This window comes from Arachis ipaensis, chromosome B6 (assembly GCF_059453495.1).
Source record: "Arachis ipaensis isolate K30076 ecotype BB chromosome B6, ASM5945349v1, whole genome shotgun sequence".
Taxonomy (NCBI): domain Eukaryota; kingdom Viridiplantae; phylum Streptophyta; class Magnoliopsida; order Fabales; family Fabaceae; genus Arachis; species Arachis ipaensis.
This window is the reverse complement of record NC_142441.1, coordinates 35,383,766-35,410,823: the sequence shown is the minus strand read 5'-3', so window position 1 is coordinate 35,410,823 and position 27,058 is coordinate 35,383,766. Positions and strand designations below refer to the sequence as shown.

The 27,058-nt window shown below is 38.2% G+C and overlaps 1 non-coding gene and 1 pseudogene across 1 annotated transcript; both read left to right on the top strand.

The window, feature by feature from the left end:
- Nucleotides 1-27,058, top strand: LOC148555127 (uncharacterized; annotated as a pseudogene).
- On the top strand, nucleotides 18,771-18,878 carry LOC148555128 (small nucleolar RNA R71). The gene has a single exon (XR_015887578.1). It is a non-coding gene; the product is annotated as a small nucleolar RNA R71 (small nucleolar RNA).

Genomic DNA, 27,058 nt, shown 5'->3' with positions numbered 1-27,058 from the left:
ATGACTAAAATGTGGGTTTTTAATAATTCAATCAATTGCTTATACTACCCAATCGAAAACAACCTGAGGTCTCACAATTTAATTGATTAGTGATAAAGGCTGCCAAACAAGCTCAGGAAATTGACAAGTTGTTCGATACGGTGATCATGGTGAACGTGACAAAACGTCATGATACAAAGAAGATTCAAGGCTAAATTGCTGAGATGCTAGGAATGAAGTTGGAAGATGAAAGTGAGGAAGCAAGAGCAACTAGCATACAAGAGAGGCTGAAGAATGAGAAGGATAACATCCTTATAATCCTGGATGATCTGTATGACAAACTGGATCTGAATGCTTTGGGAATCCCATTACAAACAAAAGAAGAATCTTCTGCTTTGGGAATCCCACTACAAACAAAAGAAGAATCTTCTGCCATTATGGTTCACAACCAAAATCCTGAATTGAAGGATAATAAGCAAACTGAGAAACCTGCTACTAATGATAAGAAGGATAAGAAAGCAAAAACCTCCTTCGTCAATGCCTCTAGCAAGTTAAAAGAGCACAACAGGGGGTACAAGATTTTATTGATTTATGAGCTGAGACAAGTATTAACTGAAATGGATGTGAAAGCAGCCTCTATTTTTTCAATAAACTTCTTAAATTCCAAGGAGGCAGAGACATTGTTCAAGAAGACAGCTGCAATAGCTGACAAAAATGTTGACGAACTAAAAAAATATGCTCCTGATCAAATTGCCGAGAAGTGTAATGGTTTGCCTATGTTACTAGTGACAACTGCAAGGGCATTGAAGAACCAGAAGGACCACTTGTTTTGGAAGGATACCCTTGGAAAACTTGCAAAGCTTGCAGCTGAAAATCCAAACGCAGCACTTGAGTATTCTACAAGTTTGAGTTATGGGCTTCTAGAAAATGAAGAGCTCAAGCTTACATTCTTACTTTGTGCTCGTATGGATCACAATGCTTTGGTTGCTGATTTGGTGAAATATTGTATTGGTTTGGGTTTTCTTCAAGGCGTCTACTCAGTATGGGAAGTTAGAGACAAAGTACAAATGTTACTTGCAAAATTAAAAGATGCAGGTCTGTTGTCTAACAGTTATTCCAGCAATCGTTTCACAATGCAAAATCTTGTTCGCGATGCAGCTCTGTCAATATCATTTGAGGAGAGACACGTGTTCACGATGACTGAAGGAAAATTTGAGGAATGGCCTAGCAAGGATGAACTGGAAAGATGCACTGTTATTTCCTTAAAACATTGTGACTTCATTAGAGAATTTCCCAATAGCCTAAAATGCCCTTCACTTAGTGTCTTTCATATTGAAAATAATGATCTATCTTTAGAAATACCAGATAGTTTCTTTCAAGAAATGAAAGAGCTTAGGGTGTTGATTTTGATTGGTGTCAATCTTTCATCATTGCCTTCATCAATTAAATGCCTCACAAATCTTAGGATGCTTTGTTTGGAGCAATGCATTCTAAGTGAGAAATTAGAACTCATAGGAGAGTTAAAGAATTTAAGAATACTTAGTTTTTTAGGATCTGACATTAGAATCTTGCCCGATAAACTAAGTCTTTTATCTAAGCTACAAATCTTTGACATAAGTAATTGTTACAAGCTTAGAATAGTTCCATATTGTGTAATGTCAAGTTTGACTAGACTAGAAGAGTTGTATATGAGAAACATTCCATTCCAATGGGAGGTTGATGATGGCAAACAGAAACACCAGAGTAAAAATGCTAGTCTGTCTGTGTTAGGAGATTTGGATCAATTAACAAATCTAGACCTATAAATCCCAAGTGTCTCTTATTTGCCCAAGAATTTGTTCTTTGACAAGTTATACAGCTACAAGATTACAATTGGTTCTTCAATCAGATATTCAAAGCCTGATTTCCAAAGTCCAAATAAGTATGACTTGTCAAGATGTTTGGCAATATATCAAAAGGATGGCTTTGACATTCACTCCCATGAGGCAATCAAAATATTGTTTGAAAGAGTAGAAATTTTGTTGCTGGAAAAACTTAACAGTGTCAAAGATGTTTTCTATGAACTGAATTTGCAAGGGTTTTCATATCTTAAACATTTAACCATTGCAAGAAATTCCAATATTCAGTGTCTCATCGGTCCAAAAAGAAGGGAGAATTATCTGGAGAATGCTTTTCTGAAATTGGAGTCATTGCATCTCTACAAGCTCAGGAAGATGAAGCAAATTTGCTCTCATCAATCATTCACAGAACCTTTGGTGTGCGAAATTGTGATCTAGATGTGAAATTGTTGTTCGAAATTGATTCCCTGGCAATGGCTCCAAAAACGTGTGCACAATACCATGGTCCAAACATAACTTCACAACTTCGCGCAACTAACCAGCAAGTGCACTGGGTCGTCCAAGTAATACCTTACGTGAGTAAGGGTCGAATCCCACGGAGATTGTTGGTATGAAGCAAGCTATGGTCATCTTGTAAATCTCAGTCAGGTGGATTAAATTGTTTTAAGAAATTATAGTGGATGAAAATAAATAAAATATAAAATAGGATAGTGGTACTTTTGTAATTCATTGGTGAGAATTTCAGATAAGCGTATAGAGATGCTTTCATCCCTCTGAACCTCTGCTTTCCTGCTGTCTTCATCCAATCCTTCCTACTCCTTTCCATGGCAAGCTGTATGTAGGGCATCATCGTTGTCAATGGCTACTTCCCATCCTCTCTGTGAAAATGGTCTGATGCGCTGTTGGTGAGAGGAACTTTTGCGTGGTCTAGAAATTTTGCGGATAAATCCTCGTTGCAAGTATAGTTTCTAAACCTTCAAAAGTCCTTTCATACAAACGTTTTGGTTGTCACAAGTAACAAACCCCTAAATAAATTGTTAACCGAAGTATTCAAACCTCGGGTCGTCTTCTCAAGGAACTGTAGGGAAGTATGTTCTTATTATTGGTTATGGAGATTGTAAATTTGGGGTTTCAAGAATGAGGAACAAATATGACAAATAATTTAAATGGCAATTAAAAATAAATAAATACTGTAAAGCAAACTTTTGGTAAGGGATGAGAAATTGGAAGTCCAGATTAGTTACCCTTCTCAATAATAAAGAAGATTGAATCTTAATTCCACTTAGTTGACCTTTACTAAAGCAAAGGAAAGTCAAGGGACTAATTAGCTTAATCTTCGAATCCTATTTATTTCCTAAGAAAAGGTTGGGATTATTGAAGTTCAGTTCAATTAGCAAAGATAACAGTTATCAATTATATTGAGCTAAGATAACTCCTGAGTTACTGATTTCTTAACCAAGACCAAAAGGGGAAAAGTAAATCTATTGGAATAAAGATGTCTTCAGAGTAAAAGCAATAATAGCATAAATAAAAGAAAGCAATATTAAACTGAAATACCTCAAATAACATTAATTCAAATAATCTGGAACATAGAAGAATTCATAAATTAAATGACAAAGTAAATAATCAACTAAAGTAATGGAATGAAATAAAAGTGAAAGGGAAGCTTAAAATAAGGGAACATTAAACCTGGGATTGAGAGTCACTCCTAAAACTAAGAGAAGTCCTAAATCCTAAGAGAGATAGGAGAGAACCTCTCTCAAGACTAACCTAAATCATGAGAAGTAACTAAATTGGCGAGCTCCCTTGAATGGATGTATTCCCACACTTTATAACCTCTGGTCTATGCCTTCTGGACTTGGATTTGGGCCAAAAAGGGCTTCAGAAATCGCTGGGAACATTTTCTGTAATTTCTGGTGCGTGGCCTCTGTCACGCGTCCGCGTTGGTCACGCGGTCGCGTCAGTCATGCGGCCGCGTCATATGTGTTTTGCTTAAGGTGCGTGGTCGCGTCAGTCATGCGGCCGCGTCGCTATCGATTCGCACTTGGCATGCGTCCGCGTCACCCCATGCGATCGCGCGGATGCCAGTTTCTCCAAAAACTCCGTTTTGTGCTTTCCTTCCATTTTTGTATGTTTCCTTTCCATCCTTTGAGTCATTCCTGCCTTAGAAGGTCTGAAACTACTCAACACACTAATCACGGCATCGAATGGAAATAAAGGTAATTAAAATAATTAATTTTAAAGCATAGAAAACATGTTTTTCACATACATCATATAATAAGGAAGGGAAAGTAAAACCATGCAATTAATATGAATAAGTGGGTGAAGGATTGAATAAATCACTCAAATTAAGCACAAAATATATCATAAAATATGGGTTTATCAATCTCCCCACACTTAAACAATAGCATGTCCTCATGCTAAATCCAAGGTAAAAAGTAAGGTTAAAGTGGTGGAATGTCATGCAATGCAATCTAATCTAAATGCAACTACCTAGATGAATGATGCATCATGCAATTCTAATTTTTATTCACTTGAATATAAAGCTTGCATGTAGTTGAATTAACTCACATTCTCAAGGAGTCATGTATATATATATATATAGCCAAGCCTTAGATAGTGATAAAGTGCCCTTACAATTGAGATGGGAGAGAAAAACATTTTAAAAACTTGCAAGACAATTAATAATTTAAGCAGAGATATATGTTAATGAGCTCTTGAACCCTCACTGGATTTTGTGTTTACTCTCTAATCACTCAGTGTTTATTGGGTTAATCACTCTATTCTTCTTTTTATTCTTTCTTTCCATAACTTTGTTCTTCATCTAACCAATCAACAATTATAGAATATAGACATACCAAAGATCATGAGGTCTTTAATCAAGGTTGTAATGGGGCCAAGGTAAAGGTAAGGGTATATGTATAAGGCTAAGTGAGCTAATAAGTGAATCCTTAGTTAGACTAAGATCTCACCTAACATACATACTTTCTAAATCAAAGCTTCTTTACCTACTTTCCATATTTTCCCACTTTTGATGTTACATGCTCATGCCTTAATGTTTATTTTTATCCCATGTGCATTGCTTTATTTCATAATTGGGGAGTTCTTTTTGTGTCCCCTTTATTCGTAACAAATTTTTTTTTAATGCACATGGTAATTCAATTATTTTGATTTTATATGAGCATACTTCCCAAAACTTTTTATTTGAGTTATTTTATTCTTTTCAACTTTTCTACCTTTTGTTTTCATCATCCATGTTCCCAATAGGTTTTCCCACATTTAAACTATACATAATTTTCTATCTTAAGCTAACCAAGGATTCAACTTGGGATTTTATTTTATTTTTATGCTTAAGGCTAGTAATGCGGCTAATAGAATAAAAGGGGATTTAAAGGCTCAAGGGGGCTAACAAGGGTGATGTATAGGGTAGGCTATTTTGGGATAAGTGAGCTAAAATCAAATAATGGCCTCAATCACTCTCTTGGTATGTATCTACATTCTATAATCGGACATATAGATTAAAACAAAGTAAAGAACACCAGAATATAAAAGAAGGGCGGAACACATAGGAATAAAAATTATGGTTTGAATGTAACCATACAATTAAGCTCTAAACTCACAGGCTATGTGTTCTCTAGCTCAAAAATCATTTATCTATTATGTATGTCATGCAGGTTTAGTTAAAAATTCCCATTATTCTCAATGTAAACTTAAGGTGGCTTTAAAGTTCTAGTGTTTCTCCTTGATGAAATGTTGTTTAATTAACTAACATTTAATGCTATATATACAAGGTGTGGGTTGTTTTGATTCTGTTAAAGTCTCTAGTTTACTTCCTTTTTCTTTTCAATCTATTCCGAGTTATCTTATGCTAAAAAGGGTAAACTATACTAATCAATCCACAATTTCTATAACTAATAAGTTAGAATTGCAACTAAACTAAGTGGCTAAAGTATGAACTAAAAATGTAAAATGCAGAAATAGAGTATAAATACATAAAAATAGCAATGTATAAGTACTGCAAAATAGAAATAAAAAGAAAAATACAGAAAATTAGCAAAATAAATAAATAGAGTATGTAGTGGTTCACCAAAAAGAACGCCAGAGATGGCGACCTCCCCACACTTAAAATGTAGCATCGTCCCCGATGCTCACTCAAGCAGGGTGTGAAGGAGTGTCATCACTGGAAGGGTGGGTAGCTGGGGTCTCTGAGGTGGTGATCTGAGGGTCTGGCTGCTGTGCGGCAGGTGCTGACTGAAGAGGGATCTCAGGGTCTACAGCCTGAATCTGGGGCAGAGCCTCCTGATGGTGTGCTGCCTGCTGGGTGCCTGCCTGCTCCGCCTCCTGCTGTGGGTGGGTCTCTGCTTCGGGTGCATCCGCCTCCTCCTCAGATGCCTCGGATGGTGTGTCAGGCTCGAAGGGGATGTCACCAGATCGTATCATCAGCTTCAGGTGCTCATAGCGTCGCTTGTTGCGACACTCCATCTGGTCAAGCCGTCGAAACAGGCAGTGCACTAGATAATAGATGGGCTCTGGGGCAGGTGGAGGTGCAGTGGTGGTGGCAAGTGTAGCTGTGGAGGAAGAGGGGCTGGCAGATGGTGTGGCTATGTCACCAGGAGCAGTGAGGACTGGAGGTCTGTAGGACAAGGCCAGAAAGTTCCTATTGTGCGGGATAATCTTCTTACATTCCGCAGCAGGTGGCCTCTCATCAGCATCCTCCCAAGGCACGTCAGCTCGACGGCCTAGCTGTGTGATCAAATATAGAAAGGAAAGAGTGCCTCAGACGTGGACCCTGGCCATGTAGAACCGGATAAATCGTGGCAGGTACAGGTCCTTACCCTCCATCACACACCATAAGAGGATGATCATAGCGGCTGGTATATCCGTCTCATGAGTACTCGGCATAATGAAGTTGCTAAGTATCTGATGCCACATCCGAGCCTCATCATTCAAGTATGCCCGCTTGATTCCCTTGGGTATGGTGGTATTCTGACCCATAATCCAAGGAACGGTCGGGTCAAGGGCAATCCTCGCCTTGACTGCATCCCAATCAAGCTTCAGAAAGCGCATGTCTTCCTCAGCTTTCTGATAACCATCTGGCTGATCAGATTTAGGCAGAAGCTTCAGAACATCTTCAATTGCCTCTTCAGTAACCAGAATCTGCTTCTCCCTAAGGTTCACTACATCTAGGGAAGTCTTGAAGTAATTGCAGTAGAATTTCCTTACCCAAGATGCATTGACCTCAAACATGTTTCTCTCTAGAAAGAACCAGCCTCTTTGTTTGATCTGATCAGAGGTGTATTGCTGGAGTTCTTCTGGGATCTTCAGAGTCCTCTCCAGGTATAGGTTCCTGGAGTTTGCAAACACCGGATACTTTAGCTCACAGTATCGGTTTGCAAACTTCACTGGGTCATTAGCAGGGAGCAACTGGTCGGCCTTTTCCTGCGGGGTGAAGTTTTTCTCCCGCCAGGAGGCATCATGCATGAGATCTATGATAGACATAGAGGATTCTCCTCTTTTATGTTTGCCAGTGGTAGCCTTTCCTTTTCCCTTTCTATGGGTATCTGACATCCTGAAAAACAGAAAACCAGGATATATAAAAAAAATAGGAAAACAAATAGGCAAATAGTCAAAAGAAACACACAGTGGCAAAGGAGAATTAAAATGAGGTGAATGAGTTAAGGAAATGTGCATTAAGGATTGTATAGGAGTTAAAAATTCGAAAGGAAAAATTTACAATCCAAAATGTAATAGAAGGCATGTTAAGTAGGAAAAATTATCAGTATGCCATGGTTAGAGGGTTAAAAGAAAGTGAAAAACCAGAAAAAAGAATTTAAAAGGTTAGTTTGGTTAGAATTAAAAAAAGAGTTCAGGAAATTAGAATTAGTGAGTTAATGAAAAATGGGTTAAGGTAAGTGGCATAAGGATAAGTTTCTAAGTAACAAGCACTCATAATTAGAAGCGATAGGTAACTCATAACCAAACAAGGAAAAACAGGTTGATGATGATTCAAATAGATATAGAAATAGCAAAAATTGGAATCAAACATCAAAAATGCAATATATGAACCAGGAAATCAAAGAGAATAAGAATGCGTGCCTGGCATTCAAGAATGGGTTTGGGTAAAGCAGAGGAAAGCAGATTTCAAAATGCCAAAACCAAAACATGAATGAAAATAGTTTACAGAAATTTGGGCAGCATTTCGGCTAAAATTGGATTGTCCCGGAAAATAAACAACAATCAAATAGTTCATATGAATTAAAATTAAAGCTTGCAATTACATATAAGGAATATAAACATGAAAATTCAGTGTAAAGAGCAGCATGAAACAAGAAATCACAGCATATGAACATTACAAACATCACAGCAACAGCAGAATTACAAATTGGATAAAATAGAAACATGAACAGTGCAAGTAAACAGGCCTAAATCCACTAACCACATCCTAGGCTACCTAACAACCTAAAATCCACTACAACATGTATATCTAACTAGCCTAAACATGAACATAAACAGAAAAAAATTGAAATAACGACTAAGGATAGAAGGGTGGCATTCGTCAGAACCTGGTAGGCCGGATAAGGAGAGTGGGCAGAAAGGTGGCTGGGGGTAGTGGTAACAGTGGATGGCGCGGCGGCTGGCGGTGGTGGGCACGGCTATTCGGGGCAGGGGGGAAAGGAGGGATGGGTAATGGGGTAGGGGGTAAGAGGGAAAGGGAGGGGGTAGGTGTGTGTGGTGGACGGGGGGTGCGGCTGGGACGGGCGGCGGCGGTGGGTGGTGGTTGCGAAGGGGGCAGTGGCAGAGGGGGGGAAAGAAGAAGAAAGAAGAAGAAAGAAGGGGGAGGAGGAAGGAGGGGTAGGTGGCGGCGGCGTCTGGGGGTGGCGGTGATGGTGGCTGGATGGTGGTGGTTGGATTGGAGAGGAAGAGAGGGAGGAGAGTGTTTCAGGGAGGCGCGACTGATAGGGTTCGCGTGGTTGGGGGGTTATAAATTTGAAACCACGCAGCCGCGTGGGGCACGCGGTCGCGTGGCTGGAGCGAAATGGGGGGTGACACGATTGCGTGGATGACGCGATCTAATGGAGGGCAAAAAAGATTGAATGACGCGATCGCCTGGGGCATGCGATCGCGTCGCTGGAATTTGTGCGAAACGCATGAATCCAGCGTCGTTTCCGCACAACTCTCTGTCTCCTTCTGCGGCCTTGTGTAATCCATGCGACGCGATCGCGTCACTCACGCGGTCGCGTGGGATTGGTTGTGTGCAAGTGACGAGATCGCATGGGGCATGTGATCGCGTGGGCATTTTGTGCAAAACGCACAATGGCCGCACGATTCCAGCCCAACTTTCTGGACGTTGGATCCTTACGCCGATTTCCATATCATGCGGCCGCATGGATGATGCGGTCGCGTGGGTAGTGTTTTTCGCAATACGACGCGATCGCATGAGTGATGCGATCGTGTCGCGCACCCTTTTTTATGCAGTATGCAGAATGCAATGATTAATATGAATGCGATGCAAAATTCCAGGTTTAATAGAATAAAATAAAACTCAAAAACAAACAAAACTAAATAAAATTAAAAGTGCAAAAGGAACGATCATACCATGGTGGGTTGTCTCCCACCTAGCACTTTTAGTTAAAGTCCTTAAGTTGGACATTGGAAGAGCTTCTTGTTATGGCGGCTTATGTTTAATTCATCCAAAAATCTCCACCAATGCTTGGAATGCCAATAGCCTCCGGGGTCCCAAACTAGGCATGTAAAGCTCCTGAGCAGCTTCAAACAAATTTTTAGGCTCCCAGAATGACGAATGTCAGAATAGATTCCAGGATCCCAAACTTTGCTTTTAAATCCGCCTCTGTCTTGATCTATACTTTTTCATCCGGGCGGTTTAGAAAGTAGATTCTCACCATGGTGACCAAACGTTTTCCGAGATCCATTCAATTGAACATGATACCAATCCGTGCACTTCAAGTTGAAGCGTGGAACCTTATTGAACCTTGTGCACCAGCTCTGAGCACGAGCCATTTCCCTCTTACTCTTAAAGCCATAGAGAACTCTAAGCTGGCCATCTGTTTCAAGCAAACCGTATTCAAGTGAAAAAGTAAAGTTAAAGGTTAAGGATTGTACCCACTTGAAGCTTGTATTGGGTGGTAATGGCCTTGGGGAAGGTGTTTCTGGTGGTTCTGTAAGTTCTACTCCCTTGTGCTCTTCTGTGAATTCCTCCACTTCTTTGCAAGGTTCTTCAAATGCATCTGTGTCCTGGTCAAAGTCTTCTGTGTCTTCCTCATCACTCGAGTCATAGATTGGAGGTTGAGAGAAATCTACCTCTGCATCATCTTCGTATTTATTTGGGGAAGATTCTTCGATCTCAGAGAATTCACTTGCGGATGTAAGTTCATTACTAAGAGAGCTTGACTTGTGACTATCATCATCAAGGGAATTTGTGTCCTGGGTTATTCCGTCGAGTTCTTCATAAACGACTTGCCTTGGGGATTGTGTACTGTCCTCCTTAGCATCAACTGTAGTGTCCTTAACGGAGTTCTCTTCAGCTCTGAATTCCCATGGAGGTTCAACGTCTCCTAGATCTTTAACCAACTCTTCTTCTTGCATAATGACAGCTTCTTCTACTTGTTCTAGTACGAATTCATTCTCTGTCTTGTCCACTGGAGTTTCTAGTATTTCCTTCATGCTACACTCTTCGTTAGATTGTCCACATGGGGCTGTGGTTGGTCCTTGAATGTTTGAACGTCAAAAAGCTAATTGAATTACTTCTTGCTCCATTTGTCGAATGGTTGTTTGAAGTTTATTTACTGTTTCCTTGAGGCGAACCTCTGATTCTCGGGGTGATGGATTTGGACATGATACATAGGAAAGTGGTGGTGCTTGGGATTGATTGGATTAGAACTGGGGTAAATAGGGATCATGTGGTGGCGAATGGTGAAGAGAAGCTTGTGAGTGTGGTGGTTCGAGGTTATGTTGAGAGGATGGTCTATAGGCACGGGGTGGGGCTTGTTGGTAGTTACAAGGTTGTCCACCATATCTATCAGCTGGGTATGCATTGTAGAATGGTCGTTGTCCATGATATCTTGGAGGGTGTTGTTGCCTAAAGGGTTGATTAGATCCTTTTGGCTCCATCCATCCTTGATTGGTCTGACCTTGATGCATATTCCTGCTGTAACTTCTATTTCCTTCAACAAAGTTAGAACCAAACTCAAAGAGAGAAGGGTGAGAGTTCATAGTAGCAAATAAAATTAAAAAGGAAAAACAGAAATAAATAAACAAGTAAAAGAAAAATATTTACAATAACCAATAATAAGGCACACGTTAGCAGTTCCCCGGCAACGGCGCCATTTTGGTGAGAGGAACTTTTGCGTGGTCTAGAAATTTTGCGGATAAATCCTCATTGCAAGTATAGTTTCTAAACCTTCAAAAGTCCTTTCATACAAACTTTTTGGTTGTCACAAGTAACAAACCCCTAAATAAATTGTTAACCAAAGTATTCAAACCTCGGGTCGTCTTCTCAAGGAACTGCAGGAAGTATGTTCTTATTATTGGTTATGGAGATTGTAAATTTGGGGTTTCAAGAATGAGGAACAAATATGACAAATAATTTAAATGGCAAATAAAAATAAATAAATACTGTAAAGCAAACTTTTGGCAAGGGATGAGAAATTGGAAGTCCAGATTAGTTACCCTTCTCAATAATAAAGAAGATTGAATCTTAATTCCACTTAGTTGACCTTTACTAAAGCAAAGGAAAGTCAAGGGACTAATTAGCTTGATCTTCGAATCCTATTTATTTCCTAAGAAAAGGTTGGGATTATTAAAGTTCAGTTCAATTAGCAAAGATAACAGTTATCAATTATATTGAGCTAAGATAACTCGTGAGTTACTGATTTCTTAACCAAGACCAAAAGGGAAAAATTAAATCTATTGGAATAAAGATGTCTTCAGAGTAAAAGCAATAATAGCATAAATAAAAGAAAGCAATATTAAACTGAAATACCTCAAATAACATTAATTCAAATAATCTGGAACATAGAAGAATTCATAAATTAAATGGCAAAGTAAATAATCAACTAAAGTAATGGAATGAATAAAAGTGAAAGGGAAGCTTAAAATAAAGGAACATTAAACCTGGGATTGAGAGTCACTCCTAAAACTAAGAGAAGTCCTGAATCCTAAGAGAGAGAGGAGAGAACCTCTCTCAAGACTAACCTAAATCATGAGAAGTAACTAAATTGGCGAGCTCCCTTGAATGGATGCATTCCCACACTTTATAACCTCTGGTCTATCCCTTCTGGACTTGGATTTGGCCAAAAAGGGCTTCAGAAATCGCTGGGAACATTTTCTGCAATTTCTGGTGCGTGGCCTCTGTCACGCGTTCGTGTGGGTCAGGCGGTCGCGTTATTCGGAGCTTTTCTTGTCACGCGGTCGCGTCAGTCATGCGGCCGCGTCATATGTGGTTTGCTTAAGGTGCACGATCACGTCAGTCATGCGGCTGCGTCGCTATCGATTCGCGCTTGGCATGCGTCCGCGTCGCCCATGCGATCGCGTGGATGCCAGTTTCTCCAAAAACTCCGTTTTGTGCTTTTCTTCCATTTTTGTATGTTTTCTTTCCATCTTTTGAGTCATTCCTGCCTTAGAAGATCTAAAACTACTCAACACACTAATCACGGCATCGAATGAAAATAAAGGTAATTAAAATAATTAATTTTAAAGAGTAGGAAACATGTTTTTCACATACATCACATAATAAGGAAGGGAAAGTAAAACCATGCAATTAATATGAATAAGTGGATGAAAGATTGAATAAATCACTCAAATTAAGCATAAAATATATTATAAAATATGGGTTTATCAGCTGTCACTGCATGGCTAATCATCTGGAGGTTCTCGTTCATACTGGAATAGGATTCACCCTCCTTTTGCGTCTGTCACTACGCCCAATACTTCCGAGTTTGAAGTTCGTCACAGCCATCCCTTCCCGGATCCTACTCAGAATACCACAGACAAGGTTTAGACTTTCCGGATCTCAGGAATGGCCATCCATGGGTTCTAACTTATACCACGAAGATTCCAATATCTCGGACTCGGTCCTCTGTATTAGATATCCAAGAGATACTCATTCTAGCTTGTTTGCATGTAGAACGGAAGTGTTTGTCAGGCACGCATTCATAGGTGAGAATGATGATGAGCGTCACATAATCATCACATTCATCATGTTCTTGGGTGCGAATGGATATCCTAGAATAGGAATAAGCTTGAATTGAATAGAAAAATAGTAGTACTTTGTATTAATTCATGAGGAACAGCAGAGCTCCACACCTTAATCTATGGAGTGTAGAAACTTTACCATTTGAAAATATATAAGTGATAATGGTCCAGGCCTGGCCGAATGGCCAGCCCCCATGAAAGTCTAAGATAGCATAAAACTGATCAAAGATCCAAAGATGTAAATACAATAGTAAAAACTCCTATTTATACTATACTAGGGTTTACAGAAATAAGTAAATAATGTAGAAATCTACTTCCGGGGCCCACTTGGTATGTGCTTGGGCTGAGCATGAAGCTTTCACGTGGAGAGGTCATTCTTGGAGTTGAACTCCACTTTGCAACATGTTTCTGGCGCTGAACGCCAGACTGCAACATGGAACTGGCTTTCAACACCAGTTTGCGTCATCTAAACTCAGGAAAAGTATGGACTATTATATATTGCTAGAAAGCCCTGGATGTCTACTTTCCAACGCAATTAAAAGCGTGCCATTTGGAGTTCTGTAGCTTTGGAAAATCCACTTTGAGTGCAGGGAGGTCAGAATCCAACAGCATCTGCAGTCCTTCTTCAACCTCTGAATCTGATTTTTGCTCAGGTTCCTCAATTTCAGCCAGAAAATACCTGAAATCACAGAAAAACACACAACTCATAGTAAAGTCCAGAAATGTTATTTTTAATTAAAAACTAATAAAAATATACTAAAAACTAACTAAATCATACTGAAAACTATGTAAAAACAATGCCAAAAAGCGTATAAATTATCCGCTCATCACAACACCAAACTTAAATTGTTGCTTGTCCCCAAGCAACTAAAAATCAAATAGGATAAAAAGAAGAGAATATACTATAAATTCCAAACTATCAATGAAACATAGCTCCAATCAGATGAGCAGGACTTGTAGCTTTTTGCCTCTTGAATAGTTTTGGCATCTCACTTTATCCATTGAAGTTCAGAATGATTGGCATCTATAGGAACTCAGAGTTCAGATAGTGTTATTGATTCTCCTAGTTCAGTATGTTGATTCTTGAATCCAGCTACTTTATGAGTCTTGGCCGTGGCCCTAAGCACTTTGTTTTCCAGTATTACCACTGGATACATAAATGCCACAGACACATAACTGGGTGAACCTTTTTAGATTGTGACTCAGCTTTGCTAAAGTCCCCAATTAGAGGTGTCCAGGGTTCTTAAGCACACTCTGCTTTTGCTTTGGACCTTGTCTTTAACCGCTCAGTCTCAAGTTTTCACTTGACACCTTCACGCCACAAGCACATGGTTAGGGACAGCTTAGTTTAGCCGCTTAGGCCAGGATTTTATTCCTTTAGGCCCTCCTATCCACTGATGCTCAAAGCCTTGGATCCTTTTTATTTACCCTTGCCTTTTGGTTTTAAGGGCTACTGGCTTTTTGCTCTTGCCTTTTGGTTTTAAGAGCTTTTGGCTTTTTCTGATTGCTTGTTCTTTTTCTCTTTTTTTTCGCTATTTTTTTTTTTGCAAGCTTTGTATTCACTGCTTTTTCTTGCTTCAAGAATCATTTTTATGATTTTTCAGATTATCAAATAACATGTCTCCTTGTCATCATTCTTTCAAGAGCCAACATATTTAACATTCTTAAACATCAAATTCAAAAGACATATGCACTGTTCAAGCATTCATTCAGAAAACAAAAAGTATTGTCACCACATCAAAATAATTAAACTAGTTTCAAGGATGAATTCGAAACCATATACTTCTTGTTCTTTTGTTTTTAAAACATTTTTCATTTAAGAGAGGTGATGGATTCATATTCACTACTTTAAGGCATAGACACTTAGATACTAATGATCATGTAATAAGACACAAACATAAATAAACATTTAACATAAAAAAACAAAAAACAGAAAATTTAAGAACAAGAAATGAGTCCACCTTAGTGATGGTGGCGTTTTCTTCTTGAGGAACCAATGATGTCCTTGAGCTCTTCTATGTCTCTTCCTTGTCTTTGTTGCTCCTCCCTCATTGCTTTTTGATCTTCTCTAATTTCATGGAGGATGATGGAGTGCTCTTGATGTTCCACCCTTAGTTATCCCATGTTGGAACTCAATTCTCCTAGGGAGGTGTTGATTTGCTCCCAAAAAATTCTGTGGAGGAAAGTGCATCCCTTGAGGCATCTCAGGGATTTCTTGGTGATGAGCTTCTTCATACGTCCCTTGAGATCCATGAATAGGCTCTCTTGTTGGCTCCATCCTTTTCTTAGTGATGGGCTTGTCCTCATCAATGAGGATATCTCCCTCTATGTCAATCCCATCCGAGTTGCATAGATGGCAAATGAGGTGAGGAAAGGCTAACCTTGCCACAGTGGAGGACTTGTCAGCCACCTTGTAGAGTTCTTGAGGTATAATCTCATGAACCTCCACTTCCTCCCCAATCATGATACTATGGATCATGATGGCCCGGTCTATAGTAACTTCAGACCGGTTGCTAGTGGGAATGATTGAGCGTTGAATGAACTCCAACCATCCTCTAGCTACAGGCTTAAGGTCTAATCTTCTCAGTTGAACCGGTTTGCCTTTTGAGTCAATCTTACATTGAGCTCCTTCCACATATATGTCCATGAGGACTTGGTCCAACCTTTGATCAAAGTTGACTCTTCTTGTGTAGGGGCGTGCGTTCTCTTCCATCATTGGCAAGTTGAACGCCAGCCTTACATTTTCCGGACTGAAATCTAAGTAGTTACCCCGAACCATGGTAAGATAATTCTTTGGGTTCGGGTTCTTACTTTGATCATGGTTCCTAGTGATCCATGCATTGGCATAGAACTCTTGAACCATTAGGATTCTGACTTGTTGAATGGGGTTGTTTAGAAATTCCCAACCTCTTCTTTGGATCTCATGTCGGATTTCCGGATACTCATTTTTCTTGAGTTTGAAAGGGACCTCGGGGATCACCTTCTTCTTGTTCACAACATCATAGAAGTGGTCTTGATGGGTTTTGGAGATAAATCTTTCCATCTCCCATGACTCGGAGGTAGAAGCTTTTGTCTTCCCGTACCCTTTTTTAGAGGTTTCTCCGGTCTTAGGTGCCATCAATGGCAATGGAAAAACAAAAAGCTTATGCTTTTACCACACCAAACTTAGAATATTGCTCACCCTCGAGCAAGAGAAGAAAGAAAAGAAGAAGAAGAGAAAATATGGAGGAGAGTGGGGGGAGGTGTATTCGGCCAAGGTATAGAAGAGAGGGTTGTGTTGTGTTGAAATGAAGGAGGGATGGAGGGGTTTATATAGTGAGGGGAGAGGTGGTAGGTTCGGCCATTTTGGGTGGGTTTGGGTGGGAAAGTGATTTTGAATTTTGAAGGTAGGTAGGGTTTATGGGGAAGAGTGGATGGATGTGAGTGGTGAAGGGGTAATAGGGAAGAGAGTTTGAGGTGATTGGGGAAGGGTTTTGGGGAAGGGTGTTTATTAGGAGGAGAGGATGAATGTTGAGAAGAGGGAAGAGTATGAGTGGAGGTAGGTGGGGATCCTGTGGGGTCCACAGATCCTGAAGTGATCCTGTGGGGCCCACAGATCCTGAGGTGTCAAGGATTTACAACCTTGCACCAATTAGGCATGTAAAATGCCTTTGCATGCATTTCTGGCGTTTAAACGCCGAAGTGATGCTTGTTCTGGGCGTTCAACGCCCATATGCAGCATGTTTCTGGCGTTGAACGCCAGTTCTATGCTTGTTTCTAGCGTTCAGCGCCAGCTCTATGCTCTGTTCTGGCGTTGAACGCCAGCCAGATGCTCCTTACTGGCGTTTAAACGCCAGTAAGTCCTTCCTCCAGGGTGTGATTTTCCTTCTGCTGTTTTTGATTCCGTTTTTAATTTTTTGTATTTATTTTGTGACTCCACATGATCATGAACCTAATAAAACATGAAAGAACAATAAAAATAAAAATAAAATTAGATAAATAAAAATTGGGTTGCCTCCCAACAAGCGCTTCTTTAATGTCAATAGCTTGACAGTGGGCTCTCATGGAGCCACACAGGTGATCAGGTCAATTTTATAGACTCCCAACACCAAACTTAGAGTTTGGATATGGGAGTTCAACACCAAACTTAGAGTTTGGCTAAGGCCTCCTAACACCAAACTTAGAGTTTGACTGTGGGGACTTTAGTTGACTCTGTACTGAGAAAAGCTTTTCATGCTTCCTCTCCATTGTTACAGAAGGAGATCCTTGAGTTTTAAATACAAGGTTGTCCTCATTTAGTTGAAGGACCAACTCTCCTCTGTCCACATCAATCACAGCTCTTACTGTGGCTAGGAAGGGTCTTCCAAGGATGATGGATTCATTCTCATCCTTTCCAGTGTCTAGGATTATGAAATCAGCAGGGATGTAAAGGCCTTCAACCCTTACTAGCACGTCCTCTACTAGTCCATAAGCCATCTTCAGAGATTTGTCTGCCATCTCTAATGAGAAATTGGCAGCCTGTACCTCAAGGATTCCCAGTTTCTCCATTACAGAGAGTGGCATGAGGTTTATCCTTGACCCAAGGTCACATAGAGCCTTCTCAAAGGTCATGGTGCCCATGGTACAAGGTATTAAGAACTTTCCAGGATCCTGTTTCTTCTGAGACAATGTCAGTTGATCCAGATTACTCAGTTCATTGATGAGCAAGGGAGGTTCATCTTCCCAAGTCTCATTACTAAATAATTTGGCATTCAGCTTCATGATTGCACCAAGGTACTTGGCAACTTGCTCTTCAGTAACATCCTCATTCTCTTCAGAAGAAGAATACTCATCAGAGCTCATGAAGGGCATAAGGAGGTTCAATGGAATTTCTATGGTTTCTAGATGAGCCTCAGATTCCTTTGGTTCCTCAAAGGGAAACTCCTTGTTGATCACTGGACGTCCCAGGAGGTCTTCCTCACTGGGATTCACGTCCTTTTCCTCCCCTGTAGGTTCGGCCATATTGGTTATATCAATGGCCTTGCACTCTCTCTTTGGATTCTCTTCTGTATTGCTTGGGAGAGTACTAGGAGGTGTTTCAGTGATTTTCTTACTCAGCTGGCCCACTTGTGCCTCCAAATTTCTTATGGAGGACCTTGTTTCACTCATGAAACTTAGAGTGGCCTTGGACAGATCAGAGACTAAGTTTGCTAAATTAGAGGTATTTTGTTCAGAGTTCTCTGTCTGTTGCTGAGAAGATGATGGAAAAGGCTTGCTATTGCTGAGCCTGTTTCTTCCACCATTATTAAAGCCTTGTTGAGGCTTTTATTGATCCTTCCATGAGAAATTTGGATGATTTCTCCATGATGAATTATAGGTGTTTCCATAAGGTTCACCCATGTAATTTACCTCTGCTATTGCAGGGTTATCAGGATCATAAGCTTCTTCTTCAGAAGATGCCTTTTTAGTACTGTTGGATGCATTTTGCCATCCATTCAGACTTTGGGAAATCATGTTGACTTGCTGAGTCAACACTTTGTTCTGAGCCAATATGGAATTTAGAGCATCAATTTCAAGAACTCCCTTCTTCTGAGGCGTCCCATTACTTACAGGATTCCTCTCAGAAGTGTACATGAACTGGTTATTAGCAACCATGTCAATGAGTTCTTGAGCTTCTGCAGGCATTTTCTTTAGGTGAATGGATCCATCTGTAGAATGGTCCAGTGACATCTTGGAGAACTCAGACAGACCATAATAGAATATATCCAGAATGGTCCATTCTGAAAGCATGTCAGGAGGACACCTTTTGGTCATCTGCTTGTATCTTTCTCAAGCTTCATAGAGGGATTCACCATCTTTTTGCTTGAAGGTTTGAACATCCACTCTAAGCTTGCTCAGCTTTTGAGGAGGAAAGAACTTAGCCAAGAAGGCCGTGATCAGCTTATCCCAAGAGTTCAGGCTATCTTTAGGTTGTGAGTCCAACCATGTTCTAGCTCTGTCTCTTACAGCAAAGGGGAAAAGCATGAGCCTGTAGACTTCAGGATCTACTCCATTAGTCTTAACAGTCTCACAGATCTGCAGGAACTCAGTTAAAAACTGGTAGGGATCTTCTGATGGAAGTCCATGGAATTTGTAGTTCTGTTGCATTAGAGCAACTAATTGAGGTTTCAGCTCAAAATTATTTGCTCCAATGGTGGGGATTGAGATGCTTCTTCCATCAAACTTGGAAGTAGGTGTAGTATAATCACCAAGCTTCCTCCTTGCATTGTTATTATTTTTGGCTGCCATCTCCTCTTCCTTTTCGAAAATTTCTGTAAGGTTATCTCTGGATTGTTGTATTTTAGCTTCTCTTAGTTTCCTCTTCAGAGTCCTTTCAGGTTCTGGACCAGCCTCAACAAGAATACCTTTTTCCTTGTTCCTACTCATATGAAAGAGAAGAGAACAAGAAAAGAAGAGGAATCCTCTATGTCACAGTAAAGAGGTTCCTTATTGTTAGTAGAAGAAGAAAGGGAATAGGAGTGAAGAAGAATGGATAATCCAAACACAAGGGTGAGGATAGGAGCAGTGATTTGAGATGAGGAAAAGTGTTAGTAATTGAATAAATAAATAGAATAAGATGAGGAAGAGAAGAATTCGAAAATTTAAAAAAATTAAAAATAAAAATTAAGGTTAAAATTCGGAAATTAAAATTGAAATTAAGTTAAATTAAAATTCAAAACAATTAATTAATTAAAAAGAATTTTTGAAAAAGAGGGAGGTATTTTCGAAAATTAGAGAGAGAAGAGAAGTTAGGTGATTTTGAAAAAGATAAGAAACAAACACAAAGTCAATTAGTTAGTTGAAAAAGATTTGAAGATCAATTTTGAAAAGATAAGAAGATAAGAAATTAGAAGAGATATTTTAAAATCAAATTTTTGAAAAGGATAAGATTTAAAAAGATATGATAGAAATTTATTTTGAAAATAGATATGATTAAAAAGATATGATAGAAAAGATATGATTGAAAAGATATTAAGAAGATTTAAAAATTAAATTTGAAATTTCAAAATCAAAATTAATGACTTGACTCACAAGTAATCACAAGATATGATTCTAGAACTCAAAGTTTGAATCTTTCTTAACAAGCAAGTAACAAACTTGAAATTTTTGAATCAAAACATTAATTGTTGATAATATTTTCAAAAATTATGAGATAAATTTAAGAAAAAGATTTTTGAAAAATATTTTTAACATTTTCGAAAATAAATAAGAAAAATAAAAAAGATTTTATTTTTGAAAAAGATAAGATTTTTAAATTGAAAATTTGATTTGACTTATAAGAAACAACTAAATTTTAAAAACTTTTGACTAAATCAAATCAAATTTTCGAAAATTATGAGTGAAATAAGGGAAAGATAATTTTTTGATTTTTGAATTTTTAATGAAGAGAGAGAAAAACATAAAATTGATGCAAAACATAAAAATTTTGGATTAAAATAAAAGATGCATGCAAGAATACTATGAGTTTCAAGATGAACACCAAGAACACTTTGAATGTTAAGATGAACACCAAGAACTTATTTTTGAAAAATTTTCAAGAAAAGAAAACATGCAAGACACCAAACTTAAAGATTTTTCATGTATAGACACTAACAAATTGAAAATGCATATGAAAAATAACAAAAGACACAAAACAAGAAAATATGAAGATCAAACAAGAAGACTGGCCAAGAACAACTTAAAGATCATGAAGAATGCAATGGATGAAATTTTTGAAAATAATTTTTAGAAAATTAAAAAGATGCAATTGACACCAAACTTAAAAGTTGACTCTAGACTCAAACAAGAAACACAAATTATTTTTGGTTTTTATGATTTTATTAATCTTTTTTTTATTTTTTCGAAAATTAATTGGGAAAAATGAAAAAGAAGAAATATTTTTTTTTTGAAAAGAAAATGAAAAGAAAGTTACCTAATCTGAGCAACAGGATGAACCGTCAGTTGTCCAAACTCGAAGAATCCCCGGCAACGGCGCCAAAAACTTGGTGTGCGAAATTGTGATCTAGATGTGAAATTGTTGTTCGAAATTGATTCCCTGGCAATGGCTCCAAAAACGTGTACACAATACCATGGTCCAAACATAACTTCACAACTTCGCGCAACTAACCATCAAGTGCACTGGGTCGTCCAAGTAATACCTTACGTGAGTAAGGGTCGAATCCCACGGAGATTGTTGGTATGAAGCAAGCTATGGTCATCTTGTAAATCTTAGTCAGGCGGATTAAATTGTTTTAAGAAATTATAGTGGATGAAAATAAATAAAATATAAAATAGGATAGTGGTACTTATGTAATTCATTGGTGAGAATTTCAGATAAGCGTATAGAGATTCTTTCGTCCCTCTGAACCTCTGCTTTCCTGCTGTCTTCATCCAATCCTTCCTACTCCTTTCCATGGAAAGCTGTATGTAGGGCATCACCGTTGTCAATGGCTACTTCCCATCCTCTCTGTGAAAATGGTCCAATGCGCTGTCACTGCATGGCTAATCATCTGGAGGTTCTCGATCATACTGGAATAGGATTCACCCTCCTTTTGCGTCTGTCACTACGCCCAGTACTTGCGAATTTGAAATTCGTCACAGCCATCCCTTCCCGGATCCTACTCGGAATACCACAGACAAGGTTTAGACTTTCCAAATCTCAAGAATGGCCATCCATGGGTTCTAACTTATACCACGAAGATTCCAATATCTCGGACTCGGTCCTCTGTATTAGATATCCAAGAGATACTCATTCTAGCTTGTTTGCATGTAGAACGGAAGTGTTTGTCAGGCACGCGTTCATAGGTGAGAATGATGATGAGCGTCACATAATCATCACATTCATCATGTTCTTGGGTGCGAATGGATATCTTACAATAGGAATAAGCTTGAATTGAATAGAAAAACAATAGTACTTTGTATTAATTCATGAGGAACAGCAGAGCTCCACACCTTAATCTATGGAGTGTAGAAACTCTACTGTTTGAAAATACATAAGTGATAATGGTCCAGGCATGGCCAAATGGCCAGCCCCAATGAAATTCTAAGATAGCATAAAACTTATCAAAGATCCAAAGATATAAATACAATAGAAAAAAGTCCTATTTATACTAAACTAGTTACTAGGGTTTACAGAAATAAGTAAATGATGTAGAAATCCACTTCTGGGGCCCATTTGGTGTGTGCTTGGGCTGAGCATGAAGCTTTCACGTGGAGAGGTCATTCTTGGAGTTGAACGCCAGTTTGTAACGTGTTTCTGGCGTTGAACTCCACTTTGCAACTTGTTTCTGGCGCTGAACGCAAGACTACAACATGGAACTGGCGTTCAACGCCAGTTTGCATCATCTAAACTCAAGCAAAGTATAGACTATTATATATTACTGGAAAGCCCTGGATGTCTACTTTCCAACGCAATTGGAAGCGTGCCATTTGGAGTTTTGTAGCTCCAGAAAATCCACTTTGAGTCCAGGGAAGTCAGAATCCAACAGCATCTGCAGTCCTTCTTCAACCTCTGAATCTGATTTTTGCTCAGGTTCCTCAATTTCAGCCAGAAAATACCTGAAATCACAGAAAAATACACAACTCATAGTAAAGTCCAGAAATGTGATTTTTAATTAAAAACTAATAAAAATATACTAAAAACTAACTAAATCATACTGAAAACTATGTAAAAACAATGCCAAAAAGCGTATAAATTATCCGCTCATCAACCTTCCTTCAGTAAATTGAAAACCATAAAGATCGAGCTCTGTGGTATGTTGAAAAAAGTTTTCCTAAGTTCTGTGGTTGGATTTCTAACTGCTCTTGACACAATTGAAGTTTCTGAATGTAACTCTTTGAAAGAGATTGTTGTCATGGAAACAAATAATAGTAATGAAACAGAGCCTATTCCCAATCTTCCTAAACTACGTTCTTTGACACTACAATCTTTATCAAAGCTTATTGGATTCTATCATATTTCATCTGAAGGAGATACCAAATCACTATTTCATCGTAAGGTATGTTCAAATTCGATTCTCTTGTGCATTTTGAATTTTGTTTAATAGTAGCTTGGAAGAATTGACTTTCTTTTTCCTCGAAGGAAGAAAATTAATTTGAGAAAATCAAATTCATATTGTTTTGCAGATAGAAGTTCCAAAGCTGGAGAGAATTGAGTTGTCTATGCTCGAAATCAACCACATATGGAGTGACCAAATATGGAGTACTTTCCATACTATCAATCAAAGCAATTATCCTTTACAAAAGTTGAAAGAGTTGGGCAAGAAGTACCACACTATCAAACAAACTTATTCTCCCTTTCAAAACTTGATACACCTGGATGTGAATGGGTGTTGGAATTTTTTAAAATGCCTATGGTCTTTCTCTATTGCTAGACATTTGGTGAATCTTCAAAGCCTTTTTGTTACTGATTGTAACATGACCTACATCTTTCCCCAAGATCAAGGTGGTGGAGAGGCTAAAACGAAGAAGGTATGTAACCCCCCCCCCTTTTTTTATCTTTTTGTTTAATTAATTATTTCTTGATAAAAAAAATTTAAGATGAATAATATCTTCTTGTTATCTGCTAGATTTCTTGTTCCTGAAAGTCCAAACTTGTCTTGTACTCTAGACCCTTGTAGTTGTAAGATGAATAATATCTTCTCTGTTATGTGAAAAAAGACGCTTTACCTTCATCGATTCACAAACATTCATATTCCTTATCTTACCTTCATACGTCCGTACATCATCACATGAATTTCTATACTGCTTCATTCAATCACCCATTTAGCTATAACACAACCAATCGATTGAATTGTGAGACCTCAGGCTGTTTTGAAACATTCAATCGATTGGGTAGTATAAGCAATTGATTGAATTATTAAAAACCCACATTTTAGTCATCGTTCAATCGATTGGGTAATATGACCAATCGATTGATTTTTGTGAAAATCATGCTGCCTTGCAATTTTCAATCGATTGTTTTGTGATAACAACCTGTAGTCCAATCGATTGAGTTATGGAAAACCTGAAATTCAATCGATTGTTTTGATAATCCAATCGATTAATTTTCAAAGAAACACGATTTCATAGTCCTGGACGAACGTCACGGATCAAATATAATCTTTTAATCAATTGGAATAGCCAAAAAGTTTATTACGATCAATGGAAGATCTAATTCATTATTATTTTTGTTTTTGATTGTTAATAAACATAATAGATTAATGATAAAATAATAATTTATAAAATAAAAAAATAGTTTTTATGATTAAATAAAATATATGGGGTTAATTTGTAATTAAAATTAGATAAAGACTATTTATCAATTATTAAAAACTTTAAAAAAATATGTTTTGTTATGGGACCATTTAATGGTCCAAACATTCTGGGACCATCGAATCTGGTGCCATTCCTGACTACCATTACTTAGAAACAAAACTCGAAGTCTCGAACCATACCATTTCAGAATCAAAATCCTAACCCTAACTCAATTTTCCCCTTTAACGACATTGACGCGCGTTCTGCATTCCTCTATGCTTGTCGTCATCATGTTCATCACTGCTTAAGCTTGCGCCGTGTTCTACTTTGCTGGCACCGTATTCTTTTGCTTGCATCACATTTTGCTATAGTCTAATCTGATGTGTTCTTCTACCCGTGCCGTTCTGAATCTTCTGCTCTTCTCCGCCATTTTGAAATCTCTGACTTGTGCTGCTGTTGCCATTTCTACCTGCGCTGCCGGATCCGCCGCTGCTGTAATCCCTCTTCTCTGCCTTGCGCTGCCTGAGTCGTCTCTGGTCATCGTTGCTGCTCGATGGTTGTCATCGGCTCGCCAATGCCTCACGTCCTCGCTGCTCTGTCTGAGCTGTCTCCGCTGCAATCATGTCTCAGGTTAGGGTTTTTCTCCACTGTAATCTTAGGAAGCTAATTCTATTCTCAAATTGGAGAAATTGAGGAATGTGTTTAGGATGTATGTATGTTCTTTGAGAGGTTCTAGTGTATGTTGTTATTGAATATGCTTTTTTGAGTCGCTAGCATATAATGCTATGCTTTGAGGTTCGAGGCCCAAACATGTTCAGAAACAACTGTATGTACTGTGTATTTTTCCTTTTCTTTCTATTTTCACTTTCATCATCATGATGTGCATCTTTTCTGAGTTTCTTGTGCTGAATTTTCAATGTTTTTCCTAGCTTGTGGTTAGTACGGGTAACCGCAGAAGCTTTCAGAGTTGCTGATGCTCCTGCCAAGGTTTTCTTTCTTCTGATGGAAAACACTGAGGAGATTCTTCCATTTTGCACACAGATCTTCCAGTTCCAGGCTCAGTGGTATTAATTTCTTAAATTCAAGCTAAGTGATATACATATAGTGGTCTAAATTTTTTGGCAATTAACTTAATTGAACATAACTTGCATAAAAAATGTATTGCTTTTCTATAACAGTATAGCTTTAAGATAATACTATTATAGTGAAGAGATTTTATGCGTATCAATTATAAAAACTAAGCTTCATTGGTATATGTGCAGGTTATTTGTGGTAGCAGCTAAGGTATACTGTCTTATTATTTTTGTGTTGCTCTTCCAGGGAAACTTAAACTTTGTATCAAACCAGAGCAAATGGCTTGAGGATGAATCTTAGGGATCCTTGTCTATGGATTGTTATATCTAGAAATATTGGTATGCCTCTGTAACTAATGCTTAATGGTGCAATATTATTATTTGTAAACTGCAATGTTATGTGTAACTTTATTACCCATTTGAAAAAGATTAGCCTTATGGTGCTATATTGGAGTTTAATTTGATTAATGATTATTATGAATTTTTGTGGACATCAAACATCTTATGGTATCTAATACAGTGAGGATTTGTTGAAAACTTGATCCCATTGATTACTAATAAATTGTATGATACTCATTATCACTATTGGAAGGTGACTAAAACGAATTATTGTGCACGACTGAATTGGCTATTTATGTGCAACTATTGTACTAGGGACCGGTGCCAACACTGTGTTTGCAGAAGATCCAACTAATGAAGCATCTCCAGATGATGACTTAATTGGATTAAGAAAAGTTGAGGATAGTTCTGTAGTATCAAAAACACATACAGCAAAATAGAGAGTATTTACTGATAAAGCGAGGGAATTTTTCATAAAGGCAAGCAGTTTCTGCCTATTGTTTTTCTTTTTCATTCTCTTCATTTAAAATTTTTCCTGCTCTACCAACCTCTATTGTATGTTCTTTTTCTGCCAAGGACAACTAGATGCAGCTGAAAACATTTTTCTTGCTACTCTACAAGAAGCTAAAGAGGGTTTCGGCCCAAGAGATCCGCATGTTGCATCTTCATGCAATAACCTGGTTAGTTTATCTATACTTGATAATTGTCCTATTCTTAATTACTATGAGAACTGTATAATAAATCCTATATACTTTTTGTCAGATGCAACCTTTTTTCAAAAATGATCATTGTTGTCTGTTGATTTAGAAGTTTTATAGGGGAGAAGGGCAAAATAAAACTAGGGAAGGAGATGTGTACTACCTCTCACTTGGTATTCCCCTTTTATTGCTGAAGTATTTTCATATGCACTAAGAAAATATTGGTACATCTGTCATAGTTCTTATATGAAGAATGGTTTAATGCTATATTACGAGATTACATTTGATGCACAACTTAAAATGGTCAAATCTCGAATAATTTGGCATAGTGGTGTTGAAGTTGTATTGAAATATTCAGCTTCCTATGACACATGTACCAACATTTTCTTTAACTTCATCTAATTTTTCCTCTCTTCTAACTACTTAAATTTCTTGAAAGATTGATTGTATATAATATGCTACTAATATGTACCGATTCTTTATGTTAATTGAAAAAGTAAATGACATTGATAACACGCCCCTCAGTTATTTCTATTATTTTTCATTTCAGGCAGAGTTATACAGGATCAAAAAGGATTTTTCCAAAGCAGAACCATTATACTTGGAAGCCATCGACATATTAGAGGAAGCTTTTGGCCCAGATGATATACGGTATAGTGCTACTGCTGTGCAACATCATAGATTATGCTTCTTTCAACTGTATTTGTAG